This window comes from Theropithecus gelada, chromosome 13, assembly GCF_003255815.1.
Source record: "Theropithecus gelada isolate Dixy chromosome 13, Tgel_1.0, whole genome shotgun sequence".
Taxonomy (NCBI): Eukaryota; Metazoa; Chordata; class Mammalia; order Primates; family Cercopithecidae; genus Theropithecus; species Theropithecus gelada.
In genome coordinates, this window is record NC_037681.1 from 50,923,442 (window position 1) to 50,940,296 (window position 16,855).

At 36.5% G+C, this 16,855-nt stretch overlaps 1 protein-coding gene across 3 annotated transcripts in view; it reads left to right on the forward strand.

Moving 5' to 3' along the window:
* Positions 1-16,855, forward strand: part of LCLAT1 (lysocardiolipin acyltransferase 1) — a 219,367-nt gene that overhangs the window by 110,029 nt on the left and 92,483 nt on the right. Inside the window, exon 3 of one of the 3 annotated variants that reach the window (XM_025354950.1) lies at positions 8,447-8,603. The exons of the other annotated variants lie outside the window; for them this stretch is intronic. The gene's annotated coding sequence lies outside the window, so the exon portion shown is untranslated. The remainder of the gene's footprint in view (positions 1-8,446; positions 8,604-16,855) is intronic. 3 annotated transcript variants of the gene reach the window in all.

Sequence of the window (16,855 nt, forward strand, 5' to 3'; positions counted from 1 at the left end):
CTGTAGTTGTGTGTTGTATCCACATATTTTTCTGTGGACTGCCTTTAGCCCGAGGCTGAAAGCTTTGGAGAAGGGAACATACTCTTAGAGCTTTCCATCTTCCTTCTTGCAAGTGAACATGAACTCCCACCAGTCTGTCTGCTTCTGCTCCCTCTCTAGTACCTTCTAATGATTACCTTTATCTTATATCCAAATTTTGTCATTGCTTTCTACAGAGACAATTTGACCGATAGAGTCTTAACTCCATCATGCTAGAAAATGGAAACTGCTTAAGGACTTTTTTCCTTTTTAACTGTTAAGAAAAAGATTCCTGAAGCATAGGATTTTAGACTTGACATAAAATTTAGAGATTACTTAGTTTCTCTCTGTGCAATACAGGAATCATCCCTGACTCATTCTTTCTTCAATTAGTTACCAAATCCTAGTTTTTCTCAAAATATAAAAATATTCTCTTGCCAATTATGCTGTTAGTAGCTTCCAGGTTACAGCTGAGCTCCTGATAGCTTGGTCCTTTGGATTATCCTTCCCTTCCTTCAGTCCCACCCTTAAATACCCAGTAGGGCTAGAGTCTTCTCAACTTCCTCTCTGTGTGTTACTTCTATCAGCTTTGAATACCTGATGTATGTCCTGTGCCTAAGGGATTATTCTCTTGTTTATCCTGAGGCCCACTTTGGATATTGGTTTATGAAGGTGGATACACTCTCCTACCCCTTACCTTACAGAAATTCATATTAGACTTATGGTCCATAATCTCTTTCCTTGACCACTGAGTGTTTATTTCTCCTACTCTGTACTGGTATAGTCATTTTTATCATTCCAAACCTGTCCTTCTGCAAGACAAGAGGAAAATTCGTCTTGAGCCCCTATTTAAGTATTTCAGTCTTAACTTTTCCATTTGTTTATTTTCTTTTCTTTCCTGAGTTATAAGCTATTTATAGAGTACCTTACCCATTGTAGGCTCTTAACTATTTGTAAGCTTGATAGGATTTCATGACAATGCAAGCTACTAATGGGAACAGATTTTGGATTGGAGAAAAAAAGATTTTAGAATCTCGAAAGCAAACAAATACAGAGTAATTTAATCAAGGCATAAATGTAAACAGCAAACAAAACAGCATGTTTGCCAATGAGAGTTAAAAAGGGAATTAAAGTTGGAGTTTGTAGGAGGAAATGATAGGGAAAAGAATGGATGCATTGTAGTGGTCAACTATATACTGTTTGAGACTATACCAGTTTTAACTTGTTGACAATTTGGTGTAATTTTAGGGAGTGTATTTAAGATTGCTGTTCACATTTTTTTTTCCAAATAAATGTTTGCTTACCAGATGTTTAGAATATAATTATCTGGTCTATTTAATTCTTGTGCAAATGACTAAAGGAAAACACTGTATCTGTAATGCCAGGTTGGGAAATGGATGAGAGTTTAGAATAGAAAGTTCTTTTCTTAAAGTATAAAAGCAACAGACCTATGTAACAGGGTAGGAAATAAATCATTATGAGGATTTAGATTTTAGGTCAAGTTATAAAGAGTTTGTTAAATTAACTAAACTGTTTAGAATTTATTAAGATACACAGAATGGATTTTAAGAAAAAATGTTTCGTAGAGTTCAACTCTCTACCATCTCTCTGATGGTACTGCATATGTAGATTTTTACTTTTAGCCAATTTTATGACCACTTAATAACTAGTGAAATGAAATATTAAACTTAAAACTGTCATAAAAAGTCCATTTGCCTAGTGATTTTGTGCCAGGAAATGCATGTGCCAATTGTACGTACCCAACTCATGGCTTCTTGGTTTCTCTGGATCATTAATCACTCTAGAGTGAGAAAAGAGTTTGAGCCTTTTAGAAAGCATGAAAAGGAGAGTAATATTAAAGAGATAGTGATTTAAAACCTGGCCAAGTCATGGATTAAGCCAGAAATGTTCCTGATATGACCTCATGATTTCATATTAAATTGTTATGTAATTCTGGAATTCTAAAGCATTACATTCTGCAATGTAGTGTAGTGGTGAAAACTAGGAAAGTCACACATTGTAATATATCTGAATTATTCAGAGTGAGATAAGAGAGAAGCCAGCAGGAACAGCGTGGCCTCTGATGAATGCTTTCATCCATTCTCAGTTCTCCAAGACATACGAAGACTGTTACTGCATATGTAGAAGTTCCTGTAGTGGTCTGCTTTCACAGGATAATGGAAACTGATTAGGAAGCTGTTCAGAAGTTCAGCCTGCCAGAATATAAACTGCCAAAATATTAAATAATTTTTTTAGTCAAATCTGATGAAATGATTAGAATTTTATTTTACATGCTGTTGGTATTTTTACATATGAATTTTTCTTTTTAAAGATCCTGAATAAAAACAACTCAGTTACAATGTGGTGTTTACCTTTTTAGTACACTATAGGAACATGATTGTAATGCATGCTGCTGTTAACATTAAAGTGGTTCAATATAGTGATATGGGAATTGGAAAGACTCATGTGGTCAGATTTCCAGTTTGATCTGTAGTTTATTGATGTATTTATAAACATTATAAATTTGTGTAAATAAATGTGCCATTGCCAACACAGTTTTAAGAATTACTAAATTTATTGAAGTCACCTTAATTTTATTTACTATCATATGTTAACCACAAATAATAGATGTCTATTTGACATATTTAAAATTTGTAATGCCTAACTTTACCTCCTGTGAGAAAGAAACTTTACCCCCTTTCTTACCAGCTTCCTCCTACTTAAAACAGACTTTCACTAAAATTAGAACAAAGTCATGAATATTTTCGACTCTATCCAGTTTGGTGGCTTCTTTTTTTAATTCAACACAATTTCATGCTGCTCTCCTGCTCATAACAAGAAGAATAAGATGAATGGATTCATCTTATTGATGAATCTGTTAAGATGAATCGATTCATCTTATTGGTGATTTTGTGCCAGGAAACGTACATGCTAGTTGTCCCTTCCCAAACTGTAGAAGACGCCCCATGGGACTCAGTAACACTCCACTCCTGCCAGTTCCTTTAGTGCAATCATAGGCATCAGTTTTGGTACCTACATTAGGCAAAGGTGCCTTATTACCCAAAAGTAACAACAGCTCGAGCCTTCCTGGAATGAATCTCTGCAGCTAGTGTGTTTGAAGCTCCACTTGTGACTCTTTCTTCAAAGAGGGCTTCTAGTCAAGGATTCCTGGCTACTTATTAACTATACTATAGCTATTACTGTCACAGCAAACTTTCTGATGTCCTGGCCTTCTTTATTGCATTTATTAGATTATGATATCCTATTAACTGATCATATAAAACTTCACAACAGCCTTCTTCCCCTGTGTTATTCCACATATTAACAACTAAAGGCCAGAAGTAGGACTTTACTAATTTTAACAGTGAACCACGGTGATGCACACATCCTATGACAGAGGATGAAAATACTTGATACTGGCTTTCTCAGCCTCCTGTCAGCAGGGATGGTTGTTTGAGCCAGTCTAACCAAAGGGTCTTATGGGAGAGTCTTGGAGTCTCTGCGAAAGATATTCCTCCTTAATAAGATGAAAGAAGTCAGTGAAGGGCCAGTGCCACTCCTATTCGGCTTGTGGTCGGTATTGTGTTAGCACCTGAGGCTTGCAGCTTTTGCAAACATTCCCTCAAAGAGGGGGAGGTCCTCAGACATCACGAGGATGGCATAGTAGAATGGGAGATCCCGGCTCCTGAACTTAGCGTTGGGGCCAGACTTTATTTTATGTGAGAAGCGTAAACCCAAATTGTTTATATGACTTTTAGATTAGTATTCTGTTATTTATAGCCAAAAGCATCCTGATGTAACTTGCTTTCCCCTATTTCACCAAGCCATGAGAAATGTATCCATTGTTTGATTTACTCATTCAGTAAATTTTATTAATGCTAGTCATGAATGAAAATTTTTATGAAAACCATCAAGTAAAGTAGAATATATTAAACATATTTTAGTTCTGTTGCCTGGAAGACACACATACATCTCTGCTTATTTTTAGATGTATAACAAATTATTTCATTTTAGCAATTCTACTGGCATTTGAAACATAAGTTTTAGTAATTGTTGATTTTGTAGTTTTGGTTGCCAGCATTGCTTGGCCGAGATGAGTTTTAATGCATGGCCTGGTAAGTAGTGGAGATATACTTTTGTTGACGAAAAGAGTCAAACTCTGTAAAATATTTGAAGAGATTTATTCTGAGCCAAATGTGACTGACTATGGCCCGAAACACAGCCCTCAAGAGGTCCTGAGAACATGTGCCCAAAGTGGTCGGGGTACAGCTTGGGTTTATATATTGTAGGGAGCCATGGAACATCAATCAAATACATTTAAGAAATACATTGGTTTGGTTCAGAAAGGCAGGACAACTTAAAGCAGGGGCTTTCAGGCTATAGGTAAATTTAAACATTTACTGGTTTACAATTGGCTGAGTTTATGTGAGGACCTGGGATTAATGGAAAGGATTGTTTAGGTTAAGGTAAAGGATTGCTGAGACCAAGTTTTTTTGTGCAAAGGAATCTCTCAGATAGCAAACTTCAGAGAGAGAGAGAGCAGGTTGTAAAATGTTTCTTATCAGATTCAAAAAGGTGTCTGGCGCCTAGTTGATTATCTCCTAGATCTGGAAAGAAAGGAAGTAAAACAAAGGGTGATTGGGATTCTCTATAGAATGTGGATTTTTCCCACAAAAGACTTTTCAAGGCAATTTCAAGGTATGGCAAGGTAATATATTTTGGGGTAAAACATTTTGATTTTTTTCCCTTGTTATGCCTGAGTAAGACTGGAAAGTAAGTCACAATATACAGGGTTAAACAAAGCTCATGTGATGAGAATTTATGGTTTGTAGGGCGTGATTCCCTAGATCCCTTAGAAAGGAATTTGGGCAAGATAAAAAATTAGAGCTTAGTCCTTACTTTCTTCCATTGGGAAGAAAAGAAAGGTTCAATTCATTTAAATCATCTGCCAGGCAGTTTACCAGGATTACCCTTCTTTCTAGAATGACATTGAGAACTAAGTAATTTTTTAGGATGGCACTGAAATCTAAGTAACTTAACTGAAGCTTTTGTTTTGAATATGTTAGCTGACTTCTGAATAGAGCTCAAGCCCTGAGCTGTGTGAAGTTGACAGTTTCTTTGGCCAGGAGAAATGGCTCGGAGCTTTAAGGTTATCTAATCAATCACTTACTGACATTAATGCAATTGGTTACCTAAATTGGATATCCTGTTGATGTGTACTATTTCTAATACCTCAGCAGATTTACATTGCGTTAGGCTGCTAGATATCCCAGATGTGAGCTAGGAAGCGAATTTCACCTCTACTACTTTTAGTACCCTCAGGTCTGCTGAAAATTGAGGAATTCCTTTGCTTAAATTAATAATTACATTCTAAAATTATCTGAAAGACATGCTTTTATAACGGTAACTTCAGTAGAAAGAAATACAGAATTGGAGAGAGATTTAGGGTTTTGAATCTACTTTGTATTTGGTGGAAAAACACAAATGAAATAAATCATATAATAATCAGTTTTGAACCAACTTTGAAACGGCAGTTTGCAATAATAATAGAAAAGATATGCAAGATGAACCCAACTGTATCTCAAAGTTGGTAACTTTAATAGATAATTTGACTCCAGTGCCTTCTTTGTTGTTCTTTGTCTTGTGGCTAAGTATCTGTAAATTGTGCAGGTATTTTAAAAGAGAAAGGCAACATTGTAAGACCTGGGGGGAAAATGAATTAGCTGTTTTATTTATTATATATGTCATTGAAAATATATGGCTTTTCCCCATTTATTTCTTATAACAAATCTTACAGAAAATATTTTCTTTATGCTTGAAGTCAGATGTTTCTGAGTGTTACACTGCTGTGTAATGAATACCAGGCAGGGACATATTATGTAGCCAAGAATTAAAAATGTTCTTCCACAATGAAAATAATGTCAAAACTATATCTTTAGAAATGCTGTTACTGATAATCTTCAATTATTACAACCAAGTAATATGGTATAGTAAGCAAATTCCAAATAAGATTATTTAGGTCTTGATTTTGAATGGAAAATGGCCATTATTTGTGTATTTTTTTAGTCAAACAGAAGTTTGCATCAACAAATAGATGTTCTAAAGTAAACTTTTTATATGGAATCATTTTAGATTTATTGAAAATTTGTAAGAACAGTACAGAGAATTTTCCTATCTTTTTCACCCAGCTTCTCTGATGTTATATGGTATATCTGTCAAAACAAGAGGTTAATTTTGATACAATACTATTAACAATGGACTTTATTCAGACTTCACCAATTTTTCCACTAATGTCCTTTTGTGGTTCTAGGATCCAATTGAGAATACTATCTTGCTTCTAGTCATTGTATCTCTGTAGTCTTTCTTCATTTTGTGATAGTATATTCTTGCTTTTCATGGTGCCTTTGAAAAGTACTGGTTGGACATTTTGTAGAATGTTCCTCAGTTTGGGTTTTTCTGATGTTTTCTCATGATTAGACTAGAGCTGTACGCTTGGGGGTAGAATACTGCAGAGGTGAAGTACCCTTATCATATCAGAGAGATTCATGATATCAGCCTGACTTATCACTGGTGATGTTAATCTTAATCACTTAGTTAGGTGGTATCTGTCAGGTTTGTCTACTGCAAAGATGCTGTTTTCCCCTTTACATTTACATACTCTATCCACTAAGCACAGCCCACACTCAAAGGCTGGCTGTTGGAGGAAAGGAATGAAGCTCCACCTCCTGGAGCGTAGAGTATTTATATATATTATTCATACCTCTGTGGAAAAAATTTGCCCCTACTCCCCATTTATTTAATTAGTAATTTAATTATATCAGTATGGACTCATTGATATTTATTTTATTTTTTAGATTATAATCCGGTACTATCATTATTTTGCCACTGAAAGTAATGGCTAGCTTTGGCCATTGGGAGTTTTCTTGAGACAAGGTCTTGCTCTGTCATCCAGGCTGGTGTGTGGTGGTGCGTTCACAGCTCACTGCATCCTTGACCTCCTGGGCTCAAGCAATCCTTCTGCCTCAGCCTCCTTAATAGCTGGGACTATAGGTACATGCCACCTTGCCTGGCTAATTTAAAATAAATTTTAAAAAACAACTTTTTATTTTTTTTTTTTTTGTAGAGAAGTAGGGGGTCTCGCTATGTTGCCCAGGTTGGTCTTGAACTCCTGGGCTCAAGCCATCCTCCTGCCTTGGCTTCCCAAAGTGCTGAGATTATAGGCATGAGCCACTGCGCCCAGCCTGGGAGTTCCTGAAGGTTGGCTCTTGTGTCCTTTTGACATACTACCATCTTTTTTCTTTTAACTACTTATTTTTTGGCACTTTAAATTCTCCAGGTTCATCTTGTATTCTTCCTTGCCCCATCCCTAGACTCAGCATTTCTCTAAGGAGCCCTAGATCCCTTTTTTTGAAGAATGATGTGAGAAACTAAAATCTAGGCACTTACTATGCTCTTTATTAGTTTCCTATTGCTGCTTATACTACAAATATAGAGTGGTTTAAAGGACACAAATTTATTATATAACAGTTTTAGAGGTTTGATGTGGGTTCTGCTGGGCTGAAATCAAGGCATTGGCAGGACTGGTTTCTTTCTGTAGGATTGGTATGGGATCTGTTTCCTAGCCTTTTCTAGCTTCTAATGGATGCCTACATTCCTTGGCTTGTGGCCGCTTCTTCTGTCTTCAAAGCCAGCATGGGCTGGTTGAGTCCTTCTCACGTCAGTACTAAGTCATCTTGTGCCTCCCTCTTCCACTTAAAAAAAATTATTTTTAATTTTCATAGGTACATAGTAAGTATATATATATTTATGGGGTTTCTCTCCCACCTTTAATGACACTTATGATTACACTGAGCCCACCAGAGTAATCTAGGCTAATCTCACTACGTTAAATTCATCTGATTAGCACTCTTAATTCTCCTTTGCCGTATAACACGGTGCATTCACAGTTCCAGGAATTAAGATGTGGACATCTTTTGGGGGATGATTATTCTGCCTACCATATGTTAATCACCACTGGGATGTCTTTGATTATAGGTCCTCTCAGTGTGCACAGCTAGCAATGTACTTAGGAATCAGTTTTGCAACAGGAAGAAATATCTCAGACAATAACTCATTAAGAAAATTGGTCAAATTTCCAATCTCATATAATATGAAAGATTAGTTTGGTCTCTCTCATGTTAACATGAACCCCAAAATTGTAATCACAACCAAGAAGCCTCAGTGTCAAGCAAGAATTTTTACTGTCTGCATGTATATATGATTATGTTTGTGGAGTCTAGTGAAATTTGTAGTACAAATGGTTTCTCCATTTTTCTCCACTTTTTGGTGTTTCAAGTTTGAAATTATATTTAGAATTAAGTTTGTTAGAATATTATGTAATTATTACTTGCTCATATTTTATACTTTGATTTCTATCTTGTATTTTCAGCACAGTCACATTTGAAACCTAACGATACAGGCATACTACAACAGGATTATTGCTGCAAAAAGGTCATAAAATTACCTCTCATCAGAGTTTTTAAAAGCCTTCGTGGAAATTAATCATCTTAGAAGAGGGATGTGGAGAGCATTACTCAGTTTGTAATGTGAGTTCAGAAAAGATAGATCTTCCCTAACTTTGTCTATCCAGCATTTAGCACCCTAATAAAAGTTGAAATTCTGAAAAGTATAACTACTTGTTACTTAATTCCCTGATTTATTTGTATAACTACTATTATTATGGACAGATCCACATTCAGTAAATACAGTATTTTCTTATGATCTTTGTGATAAAAGTTTATATAAAATTTGCATCTGTTCCTGTTGTTCATTCTCATTTAATAGAGGACTATGGGTAGCATTTCCTTGGTTGCATCCACATCCTTTATTCAGGATTGAAAATAATGTTGAAGGAGCAGTTGTCTATCTTTCTTCTGCCTTGCTTTTTGCTTCTGGTGTCATATTCATAGTGCCATAGTAGATGCCATATTGAGTTACTATGAGTACAACAGTGATAAATTTTACCCTATTGTTGAGATTCAGTTATTAGAGCATTGGTGAGTAGTGCTGATGTTTTCGTTACTCCCCAAATTATATTCATCTACACTGAAATGAAAAAAAAAAGTTGTGAAAAGCCTTACTTTTTATTAAGAATGCATAATGCCAAAATACACATTCAAGTAAATAGTTATTTTTTTCCCTCCCTAGGCAACTCTAAAACTTGGTAAAAGGGAATGTAAGTCAAAACTAGGTTCTAAAATGATGAGCTAGGTTTGGACAATAGAGTATGCCCAGGGATTACTTACAACTGCTTTGAGAAGGCAATGCTGATAACATAAATGAGGTTTTAGAAAGAAGATAGCTATAGTGGAGCTATGCCAGGATATACAGATTCTATCTTTATAAACCTGCCAGACTCCCAGCCCTCGTCTGAGAAATTCAGGTTAAAGACAGAATATCCCGCAGTGGAAAAGTATGAAAAAGACAAATTATATATACTAATTTTAACGATACAGGTTGCACTATCATAAGCTCATAGAAATATGAAATAAATGTCATTAAAATGTGATTTTTGAGGATCTCAACATTAAGAAAAATCTGAGTAACACTTTACACATGGATAAAATTTGCACTGATGACAATGAAATGGGAAAAAAACAAAACCCTTGCCAGGTATTCCTGTGATTTTTTTTGTGGGGAAAAAAAGAGAAAAACATTTAAGCTAAAGGAAGTAAAAAATATTTAGAAATACTGGCTTGGAGTTTCTAGAAGATAGAACAAAATATTAGAAAAGTTTTATAGCAAAACCTCATGGATATTGCTACCACTTCCATCCCACATGGGGAGCAAGAGGTTTTCTCACTTGCAGAAATACATTCGATCTGTCAGTATTGTTCAGTCTAGAACATCCTTTACAAGTATGAGACTCTGCAGAATTAGTAAACATTCAAGGAAAATGTTAAACAGTATCTAGTACTAAAAACTGTAAAATCTAATCTCTGATGAATAAATAATTCTCTGAGGAGAATTTAAACTATGTGTAATTAATACCTGTGGAAAGATTGAAGTATCTATGCAGAGAGGCTGTTTAGTACAGTGATTTAAAAACATCAAGTTTGGGCCGGGCGCGGTGGCTCAAGCCTGTAATCCCAGCACTTTGGGAGGCCGAGACGGGCGGATCACGAGGTCAGCAGATCGAGACCATCCTGGCTAACACAGTGAAACCCCGTCTCTACTAAAAAATACAAAAAAAAACTAGCCGGGTGAGGTGGCGGCGCCTGTAGTCCCAGCTACTGGGGAGGCTGAGGCAGGAGAATGGCGGGAACCCGGGAGGCGGAGCTTGCAGTGAGCCGAGATCGTGCCATAGCACTCCAGCCTGGGCGACAGAGCAAGACTCCGTCTCAAAAAAAAAAAAAAAAAAAAACATCAAGTTTGGTGTCAGACTGCCTGTGTTTAAAATCTGGTTTTACCACTTACCATGTCTTTAGCCCTCAATGTCTCTCAGTTTCCTCATTCATAAAATAGGGATAATAATTTTACTTATTTCATAAGGTTGTCTTGAGAATTAATTGAATTAGCGAAAAATGCTCGGAACAATATTAGACATGTAGTAAGCACACAGTAAACCTTTTTATTATAATTACACAATTTGTTCCTAAAAATAGCTGCTATGAAAAAGACCACTTGCAAATCTTGAAGATTAAGAATATGATTTTTGAAATAAACTAAATTAGTAGAACAGGTATAGCTAGCTGACAAATTAGTTAGATGATCAAGCCAAGGGATTATCCGTAAAGTTGTCAAATGGCAAAGAAATGAAAAGTATGAGAGGAGAGATCCAGAAGTTTTAACATCTAACAGAATTTCCAGAATTTCCAGGTGAAAATATGAGAGAATGAAGATAAAAAAATGTATCTTCTTAAATGGAAGGAATGTTTTCTATATTAAAGAAAGACTCAAATATTGGAAGAGTTTACCAACTGCAGGGCAGAATTAATGAAAAAAGTTCCATACCTAGACTAACATTAATGAATTTCTGTAAAAGAAATTCATTAAATTTCTTTTAATGAAGAGAAAATTATAAAAGCTTCCAGAAGAAAGAAATAAATTACCCAATTAGGAAAACTTAGTTATCTGTACAAATTTGTATAGCTAGATTTCTTACTAGCCATATTCAATGATAGAAAACTACAGAAAATTGCTTTGATATTCTGAGGAGAAAATGATTTGGAACCGCAAAATTCTGTTTTTAGCCAAACTAGCCTCTAAAATTGAGAACAAAACAAATACATTTCAGGAATGCAAAGACTCAGACATTTTTTAAAATAAATTATTTTGAGGAGAACTAAGAGGAAGACATAGGCAACAAGAAGAAATGATGAGCAAAGAAGCCAGCAAACTTATGGTCAAATCTAAATAATAATAAATGTTTCTGTCAAGTTTAAGGAATGTGTTAGTTATAATAATACTTACAGTAATTATTATATAATTGCTGTTGCAGTAAAATAGTATTTTTTGCAGCTGTTGGGGGATTTCTACAAATCTTATAAGAAAGGCAAGAGGAAAGCATATCCTTTTTAATATTATTACTATTTTAAGAAATTTAAATTTAAACTAAACTCTAATTAGTGATAGAATTGAGGGCATGCTTTTTTGTTCAGAGGTTATTATTTATTAACCCAATGTTCATAGACTTAGATGTTTAAATGCATTTGTCAAAAATAGAAGGGTGAAAATATTTTAAGGGCGAATTCTAAAAGAAGAAAATGGGGTATACAATTTCCAAACCACTACAATAGGGGTCAACAAGGGACTATTTTGTAAGGGACTAGGTAATATTTTAGGTTGTGGTCCATACTATCTCTGTTGTACCTATTTCCTCTGTCATTGTAATACTGAAGCAGCCACAGGCAGTATACATAAACAGATGGGTATGGCTGAGTGCCAATAAAACCTTATTTATAAATAAACACTGAAATGTTAATTTCATGTAATTTTTTCACATCACAAAACATTCTTCTTGTGGGCCATATATACAAAGTCAGGCAGCAGAGTAGATTTGGTCCATGGGCCATAGCTTGCTCCTTTCCACATTAGAGAACAAAGGGAGGGAACAAAGGAAATTAATTTCAATTAAGACAGAAAATGGGAGAAAAATGGACCAGGGTAGGGGGAGCAAAAAACTGCAAGGGAGTATAACAAACAGGAAACATAAAATGAGATATCAGGAAAAGAAAAAAATTATCCCAATAAATGTGAACAGCATAAACTTTTATCATAAAGAGAAGAAATTCTCAGGCTGTAGCCTGAATGATAACAGGGTACTAGACAATCAGGGTGTATCTCTACCATAGAGCAGTGCTGTTGAAGTATGATTTGTATAACAATACCAGTCAGCAAACTGTTAAATTCCACAATAAGATAAGAATAGAAACAGAGTAAGTTAGAGTAAGTATTTAGAAACTCTTTTTTTTGAGAGAGAGTTTTGCTCTTGTTGGCCAGGCTGGAGTGCAGTGGCCCGATCTTGGCTCACTGCAACTTCCACCTCCTGGGTTCAAGCGATCTCCTGCCTCAGCCTCGTGAATAGCTGGGATTACAGGCATGCCCTACCATGCCCGGCTAATTTTTTGTATTTTTAGTAGAGATGAGGTTTCTCCATGTTGGTCAGGCTGGTCTCGAACTCCCAACCTCACGTGATCCGCCTGCCTCGGCCTCCCAAAGTGCTGGGATTACAGGCGTGAGCCACCGTGCTCGGCCTAGAAACGCTTATAATAATGGGACATTGTTACCACATCCATGTGTGAGATTATTTTTCTACTAACTCATTGAATTTCACAAAACTCAGTTCATACAAGTTTGGAAAATTAAAAAGAGAAAACTGGTTTGAGAATTGCTACTAGAGAATACAATGCAGTTATTTATCAAATGAAGTAGTTCCCTATGTGTAGACATGGTCAATGAAATAAACACATTGTAGGAAAGTGTAGAAGGTATGATCCTGTGTGTGTGTGTTTACAACCAGTCTTAACTGGAACTAACATGTTTTTTAAAAGCACCAATCATATATGTAACAAATTCTCAAGGAGTGGAAAAATTCACATCAATTTTTTTTTTTTTTTTTTGAGATGAAGTTTCACTTTTGTCACCCAGGCTGGAGTGCCATGGCACAATCTTGCCTCACTGTAACTTCTGCCTCCCAGGTTCAAGCAATTCTGCCTCGGCCCCCGAGAAACTGGGATTGCAGGCGTGCACTATCACGTCTGGCTAATTTTTATATTTTTAGTAGAAACAGGGTTTTACCATGTTGGCCAGGCTGGTCTCAAACTCCTGACCTCAGGTGATCCACCCGCCTTGGCCTCCCAAAGTGCTGGGATTACAGGCGTGAGCCACTGTGCCCTGCCCACATCAAATTTTTACTCATGATTACAAATAAGAGATTATGACTGGTAGAGTACAATTGAGGGAAGTAGTGATAAAGGAGTATTTTTATGTTTTAGTCTACTTACGTTTGTATTATTTGACTTTTTTTTTTTTTTTTTTTTTTTACAGTACATGTATTTCTTTTATAATGCTTTTAAAATGTTTTATTTAAATTATAATCTCTTGGCCTTTTAAATAATTGCCACTGGTCAATTGAATGTCCATTCAGAAAACAAAGAGTTTTAACCTCTGCTTCACATAATCCACAAAAATTCATTTGAAATGGATCATGCATAAACTCGTGAAAGTTAAAACAGTAAAGCTAATAGAAGAACACATGAATAATGTCCTAATGAGTTTGGGATAGGCAAAGATTCCTTAAGCAGGACACAGAAAACACCAAGTACATGGAGAAGATGACATGTTTATATTCTGTATATGTGTATGTGTGTGTCTGTGTTTATAGCTGATGGACTTCATATCCCAAAAACTAAGAAAAAGACAGACAAATCAATTAAGAAAAAAAAAAAGGTTTGGAAGAGGTACTTTACAATGAAGAAATCTGAATTACTAATTTGAATATGAAAAGGTGCTCAGTTGGCCAGGCGTGGTGGCTTACGCCTGTAATCCCAGCACTTAGGGAGGCCGAGGTGGCTGAGGCCAGGAGTTGGATCACCTGAGGTCAGGAGTTTGAGACTAGCCTGGCCAACATGGCAAAACCCCGTCTCTACTAAAAATACAAAAATTAGCCGGGCATGGTGGCGGGTGCCTGTAGTCCCAGCTACTCGGGAGGCTGGGGCAGGAGAATTGCTTGAACCCAGGAGACGGAGGTTGCAGTTAGCCAAGATCATACCACTGCACTCCAGCTTGGGTGACAGAGCAAGACTTCGTCTCGAAAAAAAAACAAAAAAACAAAAAACGATGTTCAGCATTATTATACAGGAAATGTGAATCAGAACTACTACACGTGAATTCTAATGGCTAAAATGAGAAGAACTCCTAAGATTAAGTGTTGGGGAAAATATAGATAGAGCAGTTGGAACATTTCCGGTGGGAGTGTCAGTTGGTATAATCACTTTGAAGAACTGGTGCTATCTACTGAAGCTGCACAGACACAAACCCTATGAGGCAGCAGTTTCACTGCTGGTTATCTACTCAACATAATTGGGTGCTCATGTTCAACAAAAGACAGGTACAAGATTATCTGTATTAGCTTTATTCCTAATAGACAAGGAATCTTCATAAAAAGCATAAACTGTATATTGGTCTACAGTGGCATATTTATATAATTGACACCAGCAATTATATCAATACTGGCATTGCAAGGAAGAAAATGCTGCCACACAACAACATAGATGAATCTCATCGACAAAATTATTGAGCATAAGAAGCAAAATACATAAGAATATATACTGTGTGATTCTACTTATATGATTTATGGTGTTACAAGTTGGAGTAGTGGTTTTCTTTTGGGAGGGGAAGGTTTGGGAATGGGACACATGGGAGCATCTGAGGATTTTAGAAATGTTTAGTATCTTAACTGGGTGACAGCCAGGCATATATGTATATGTGACAATTTATTAAGCTCTATACCTATATATACTTACTGTTTGAACACTTCACTGTAAGTTATACCTCTATAAAAATGTTTAAAAAACACCAACTCAGTCATTACCCACTCATCTGAAATTCTGTCATTATTATGTACCAAATCCTTAACATATTCAAGGACTTTTATCTAAGTCTTGCATTCTTTTCCATTCACCTATTTTTGCAGGTGTACTTTTGATTTAATCATTGTTGCTTCATAATACACTTGTTTAATGGTTCATGTCTTTCCTGCTTATTATTCTACTGCAAAGTTATCTTGAATATTCTCACCTTTTTATTATTATAGATAATCTGTAGCTTTTTTTAGTTTTTGGCTTTGTCAAATGGCCAAATTCTCACACACCCTCATGCTATTGAAATTTTCACTGGAGATCATTGGCATCACTGGTTGAGTTCAAAAACATTGTGTAATCTCTCCATCTCTTTCTAGTTAAGTAATTGTTTTCATGTGACTCTTGCAAGGTAATTAGGTTTATTTCTGCACATTTTGGTTTTGCTGTTGTGAATAGGAACTCTTTTGTTACATTTTACAATCCCTGATGCTATATTCTTGATATTATTGTAACTTGTTGATTATAACAATAGTGCCTACCTGTTGAACACTCTGTGCTAAATAATCTTATTTGTTTCTCACATCATTCCCCCTCAGGTAAATAGTGTTGCATTGTGCTCATTTTATATTTGGGTCTGAAGGGTGAACAGCTGGCTTGTGGTGGTTTAACTCCAGAGCTGTACTGCTTACACGCACTGCTCTGTGGGCCTAAGTGTCCTCAATGAAGGACAGATGTGTGGGAGCAGGCAGTGTGGGGTCATGTCCAATATTGGTGAATGAGACTGACATTATAGTGACTAGTAACTGAATGCTTATCAGCAAGACCTATACACTGAAGTGAACTTTTTAATACATGCTTATTTATATATGTAAAATACAGTATTCTAGTTTGGACTTACCCAAACCAAATAAAGCGTGGTGTGTGTGTGTGTGTGTGTGTGTGTGTGTGTGTATGTGTATTTTTTATTTTGACGTGGAGTCTTGCTCCATTGCCCAACTACGTTGTTGTGTGGCTGGAGTGCAATGGTGCGATCTCAGCTCACTGCAACCTCTGCCTCCCAGGTTCAAGCAGTTCTCCCCCCTCAGCCTCCCGAGTAGCTGGAATTCCAGGCAGCCGCCACCATGCCTGGCTAATTTTTGTATTTTTGTAGAGATAGGGTTTCACCATGTTGGCCAGGCTGGTCTCTCAGGTGATCCATCTCCTCGGCCTCTCAAAGTGCTGGGATTACAGGCATGAGCCACCATGCCCGGCTATGTGTGTATTTAATCACTGTTAAATACATTATTTTTATGTATTCTCAGGGTACTGCTGTATTTACCAAATGATGATAGCTGTTGTCTTAGTTGCGTTCTTTGCTTGCAAGGAACCACCAGCTGAAATAATGAGAGTTTATTATTCCTCTATTCCTGCATAGCAGGAAGAGAGGTGGATTCTCAGGGATATCCAAGAGGTGGATCTGTAGACTGGCCAGGACTTGCGGAGATTAAAACTGTCTTTTGTTATGAATCATAGTCAGCTTTAGGGGGCTTGGCTCATCTGGAGCTTTTGCCCTTCACTCTTGCATGCTTTTATTTATTCTTTTTGAGATGGAGTTTCACTCTTGTTGCCCAGGCTAGAATGCAATGGTGCAATCTCAGCTCACTGCAATCTCTGCCTCCCGGGTTCAAGTGATTCTCCCTGCCTCAGCCTCCTGAGTAGCTGGGATTACAGGCACCTGCCACCACGCCTGGCTAATTTTTTGTATTTTTAGTAGAGACAGGGTTTCACCATGTTGG